Raw genomic sequence first — 5,912 nt, forward strand, 5'->3', positions numbered from 1 at the left:
ATAATAAATATAAGTGCTTAGTGAATAAAATTGAAAACAGAAGACAACAGAATCAATGAAATCAAAATCTGGTTCTTGGAAAAGAACAACAAAATTATTAAACTCCTAGGAAGACCAACAAAATTAAAACAGAGAAGACAGAGATTACCAATATCAGGAATGAAAGATGGGAAATCATTACCAGAGATAGTTCAAGAATAGATAATTTGAATGATCCTATAACTAGCAAGGGACCTGGATTCAAGGTTAAAAACTTTCCAATAAAGCAAATTCAAGACCCAGATGGCTTTACTTGATTGAGCTTTCGGTGTCATATCTAATAAAATTTTGCCTTATAAAAAGTCATAAAGGGGACTTCCCTGGTGGTGCAGTGGTTAAGAATCCACCTGCCAATGCAGGGGACACGGGTTCGAGCCCTGGTCCGGGAAGATCCCACATGCCGTGGAGCAACTAAGCCCATGTCCCACATCTACTGAGCCTGCGCTCTAGAGCCTGTGAGCCACAACTACTGAGCCCACGTGACACAACTACTGAAAGCCCGCGTGCCTAGAGCCCGAGCTCCCCAACAAGAGAAGCCACCGCAATGAGATGCCCGCACACTGCAACGAAGAGTAGCCCCTGCTCACTACAACTAGAGAAAGCCTGCGCACAGCAATGAAGACCGAACGCAGCCAAAAATAAATAAATAAAATAAATAAATTTATTTTAAAAAAAGGTCATAAAGACTGTCACTAATGTTTCTTCTAGAAGTTTTATAGTTTTAGGTTTTATACTTAGGTCTGTGATCCATTTGATTACTTACTATATACAGTGGGAGATATGGATTGAAGTTCATTTTTTTTTTTTTTGCATGTGGATGTACAATTGTTCCAGCACCATTTATTGAAAAGATTCTCCTTTTAACATTGAATTGCTTTTGCATCTTTGTCAGAAATTAACTGAACACATATATATGTGGGTCTGTTTCTGGACTATCTGTTCTGTTCCAATGATTTACCTCTATCCTTTCACGAATACCACATCGTTTTAATTACTACAGCTTTATAAGTCTTAAAATCAATATATAATGAAGCTGTCCTATTTTAGTTCCACATATGGTGAACTTTTACTTGCCAAAAGAGAAAACAAACCCAATTATGAGCTCAAAGTGACCAGGGATCCCCTAGGGGCTCAGGGCTCTCTGGATCTTAAGCAAAACTATGGCATTTAGATGCCATTACTTATAGAAGAAGCTTATGTCCCAGTAAGCAGTATGCATGAAATAACTTCCTTAGCCCAAAATACTAGGCTCCCACAATTCTCCACTTTCATATCCATGCCCATGTACCTTTGGGCACAATTCAGCTGGGCAGAATTCAGCTGTTCCTCCTCCACATGGGTGAAGTTCATTTCCTCATCCTTGACTGTTGTCAATTCCTGGAAGAATAAGCACATTCTTGTAGGACTTGGTAATCCTTGAGGGAAGAGAACAATCTAGAACAGGAAGGTTAAAGCTTATTTTAACCATTTTAATGGAATATTCTAAATTTTCTAAGTACTAGTCTGTGATAGGGAAAATAATAATATCTAACATCTATAATTTATTTTCCACATACTAAGTCCTTTGAACTACCTCTTGTAATAACTATATTAGGTAAGCACTATCGTTAACATTATTTACAGATGTAAGGATCAGATCTGAGATTTGGACCCAGGCATTCTGACTCCAAAGCTATACTCTTTTTTTAACTTATTTTTTATACAATTTTTACAGGTTACTTTCCATTTACAGTTATTACAAAATATTGGCTATACTCCCTATGTTGTTCAACACATTCTTGAGCCTATTTTACACCCAATAGTTTGTACCTCCCACTCCCCCACGGGTATACTGCCCCTCCCCTGCCACTGGTAACCACTAGTCTATTCTCTACATCTGTGTGTCTGCAAAGCTATACCCCTTTTTTTTTTCTTTTTGGCCTAGACGCACGGCTTGTGGGATCTTAGTTCCCTGGCCAGGGATTGAACCCAGGCCCTAGCAGTGAAAGCACCGAGTCCTAACCACTGGACCTCCAGGGAATTCCCCTGCAAAACTATACTCTTAATTATGCTCTTCTGTCTCTTACATATATTACTAAATAAATTGAATATAAAGTAACCATTGAATGACAACCAAATGTTAGTTACTAATAATGTTATAGATGGGATAAGTCTCAGAAATGTAATTTATACTGATTCCTGGAATGTTCTGAGATTTTATAGAAATTCAGCTTGATATACTGAATAGCTAGTCATGCTACTCTAATAGACGCTTCTTCTTTCTCTGTACTTAGGGTCATGACTTCTAGTTCTCCTTTAGTAATTAAAGTTGCTCTGAATGAGTGGGTTTATTGACTTGAAATTGAAAATGATCAACTGTTCTAAGATTCATACTCTTATGTTATATTGACAGTCAAGCGACTGTACTTTGTTGACCAAAATTAATTGGAGAATGCTTTCTGGGAAAGTCAGTCAATAGAATAGATTATCACCTGTAACTCACAGGATTATTAATTTAAAATCAATGAAGTAATGTTTGAAAAGTGGCTCTAAATATTGGAGTTCCCCAGAGCCAGCCCTTAGGCATCTACTCTTTCATCTGCTCTTACATTCCTATAAACAATCTGCTAATTCTCCCATCTTTAAAAAAAACCAACCTACTGGTCTTACTATTCCCTCCAGCTATCACCGTACTTCTCTCCTTTAGAGTAAAACTCTCCAAAATAGCTGTCTGTAGTCCCTGGCTCCAATTTTTCTCTTCCTATTTTCTTCTGAAACCATTCCAATCAGGCTTTCACTCCTACCACTCCCTGAAATTGTTCTTGGCAGTCACCAATGAACTTCCTATTTTTAAATCCAATTGTCAATTCTCAGGCTTCATCTTACTTGACTTAGCAGCAGCATTTAACACAGCTGACTACCCCCTGCTCCTTGAAACCCTTTCTTCAACTGGTTACCAGGATGCCACACTTTTGGCTTCCCCTTGCCTCACTGGCCACATCATCTCAGTCTCCTTTGCTGGCTCCACTTCCCCTGACCTGGAAGTGTTGGAAGCTATAGGCCTCAGTAATAAGATCTCACCTCTTTTCCATCTATACTTATTCCCTTAGTGATCACAGTTTCATAGTTTAAAATACCATTCACATAGATTACTCCCAAATTTAAAGTTCCACCTGGAGTTCTCCCCAGAGCTTTGAGTTTCCAAGGAAAATTCACTTTCATTCAGTCCTCCAGATGGGATTTCCATGAACCTCTGAAGCAAGATGAAAGAAAGAAATGAGGACACACTATGAACACCAAGCTGAGATTTCACGGGAGGGAGATTAAACTCAAACTTGCCTGGAACTCAACAGGAAGGGGCTCTACGGTAGGCTCCACTTCTTCTGTGCTCTGTTTTTGGGGCAGAGAAGCATCCTCAGTAGTCACAGCTGGAAGGAGTAGGAAAAAAGCCATGAAGGAGATAAACTATATCTTCCCACTTCCAAATTCACTAGGACAAAAGCTATCACAAGACAGATGAATTATATACATAAGGCCTACTCTACTTAACTCAAAAAGCTCAGATAGAGTAAGACAATAACATGAAAGTGCTTTGACCAAAAAGTTAAACTCATGGACCCATAATATCTCAACCTTTTGGAACAATCTAATGGGGGTGGAAGAGTATGACCTGTTCTTTATCACAAAAGCAAGCACTATGGAATATTCTCCCTTCCACGGATTCAGAGGCTAGGGAATGTGGATGAGAACAGAAATGCGGAAAGAGGAAGATGAGACAGGGGGATGTTATACAAGGAGCCTACTTATGGATTTCCAAACATGGTACCTTACTGAGTTTCTCTACTTTGGGGCCTTCTCCTGACATGTGTCTGCTTCCCTTTTCTTTCATGCGGAGGCAACTAACCTTTTCATTCTCATCAAGGGTATTTCCTCCGCTTGTCCCCACCTTCAACTCCATGTTTATTTCTGTAATTCTTACCTTTTCCTTCAACTTCAATAGTCAGATAATCCATGATCAGCTTCTCTTTGTTGTCCTGTTATTGCTATGACTTCCTCCTTATTCACTGTTTTAGATGAGATAAACATGGACTTTTCAGCAATATATAGTCTGCTTCTTTGTATATCATTCAGCTCTACTCGAAAGCTCTGGAGAGAAATTTTGGGGTAGGCTTGCCCCCCTCTGGAATTGATTCCTACTCCCTGGGGCATCTCCCTCTACCTCTACTCCTAGGAGGCTTATTATTTTGCTTAGAACCCTTATAATTTAGCCTAAATCAACCTTCACAGCTGGAAGACCCTCCTCTGGAGTACTAAGGTCAGTCACTGGATTCCACACCGAGGCAAAAACAGGAGAGCACCGGGGCAGTGAGCTGTGAGCTTCAGTCACACACCTGGTTCCGGACGGTGCACAAACTCTCATGAGACCCTCAAGCACAGAAGTGGCCGTTAGCTGGCCTGTGAATAATGTAGCAGTAACTGCAAGCAGGGCTCCCACAGTTGCCTTATCTTTTCCTATTCATAAACACCAGGCAATTGATAGATGGGGCCCTTCCTTACGCATTAAGACCCTGAAAATATACAGGCCGGGATTCCCTTCCACGTTGAGTCGAACCCCAAATACAGGCAGGCCCAAAAACTCTGATAGAGCAAAGCACAGAAGGGGAATGAGTAAGACACGGACCCCATTCTTTTCTTTCTGTCCCCAAAGTTCAGAACCTTAAGAATCTAGGTGGAGTGACAAGATCTAAAGCTAACACCAACGAGAGGCACTCACGCTCTCCACACCTCGGAAGCCGAGCCCTCGGGCCTCCGCTCTCCCCTTCCTAGAATCCCTCGGTGTGCCACGCCCCCTTCAGGCTCCCGGACTCCATTTCCCAGAGCGCTTAGCGGCAACCTCGCTTCCGGGACTCCCCTTCGCTCAGAACAAGGCTCCCGAAGCCGGCTAGCTACCCAGCCGGAAAAACCCCAAAGGAGCGCGCGGAGCTCCTGCGGTTGGGACCGGGACGCAGGCAGGGCCCAGCCCTGACCCTGCCGAGGCCGGAACCTGAGAGCCCGGCCCGCGCTGCGGCAGGAGGCATTAGAGCCGCGCGCCCGTTGGGCGGGTCGCGGAGATCCGCGCCTCTAACCCGGTTTTCTCTTACCCCCGGACGCGCTGCGGACCCGGCTCCGGCCCCAGGGCTAGACTCCCGCCGGGCTGCGCTCTGGGAGGGGCGGGAGGGGCGGACATAGTCGCCTTCCGGACCCACGGAGCTGCGGGGAGACAAAAGGATCGAGCCCGAGGCTCCGTCTGGAGTCGCATCTGCGCACTTGGAGGCGACCGCTCCGGGTCGGGGGTCCCGGCGGAAGGACTCCACTTCCCAGAGGACTCGGGGACACCGGTGCCTGCCCTGGGAGCGCCTGCAGAGCGAGGGGAGAGAACTGCGGGCCTTTCCTGTCGGCCTCGAAATGGAGATCATTCCGCACCTGATAGGTCTCTTTTCTGAATAAACTGAGAAGCTGTTGTTTAAAAGCTCAGAGTGATTTGAGTGTCCGATTATTCGTTGGGAGTGGGTGATGGGGACCTGTGACACATAGTCTTTTTCCTAGTATTTCTCATTCTTTCTTGTAATAAAGCCTCAAATCTGGACACCGAGCGCTAGTGCTGATTTTGTTGAAAGCATTTTGGCTGATTTAAAAAGCATCGTCACCGGTGAGGAGCCGTTGTCCTGACAGGAGAGATATAAAAGAAGAAACGTGGTTAGGAATGAGTTCACAAGGAAAGTTAGATGTGAGATGGAAGCAAGTAGGGAGGTTGGCTCTGAAGTGGAGGATTGTGCGGACCTAGGAACGTTAGTACTATACTGGGAGGGCCACTCCCTGGAGCCAAAGATCAACCAAGATAAAAGATACTTCTT

At 43.9% G+C, this 5,912-nt stretch overlaps 1 long non-coding RNA gene across 1 annotated transcript; it reads right to left on the minus strand.

Annotated features, from left to right (window-relative positions):
• Positions 1–3,363: 3,363 nt before the first annotated feature.
• Positions 3,364–4,843, minus strand: LOC133103926 (uncharacterized). Its single transcript, XR_009703429.1, has 3 exons — positions 4,793–4,843; positions 3,998–4,082; positions 3,364–3,446 (listed from the first exon to the last, which is right to left on the minus strand). It is a non-coding gene; the product is annotated as an uncharacterized LOC133103926 (long non-coding RNA).
• Positions 4,844–5,912: the final 1,069 nt, after the last annotated feature.

This window comes from Eubalaena glacialis, chromosome 13, assembly GCF_028564815.1.
Source record: "Eubalaena glacialis isolate mEubGla1 chromosome 13, mEubGla1.1.hap2.+ XY, whole genome shotgun sequence".
Classification (NCBI taxonomy): domain Eukaryota; kingdom Metazoa; phylum Chordata; class Mammalia; order Artiodactyla; family Balaenidae; genus Eubalaena; species Eubalaena glacialis.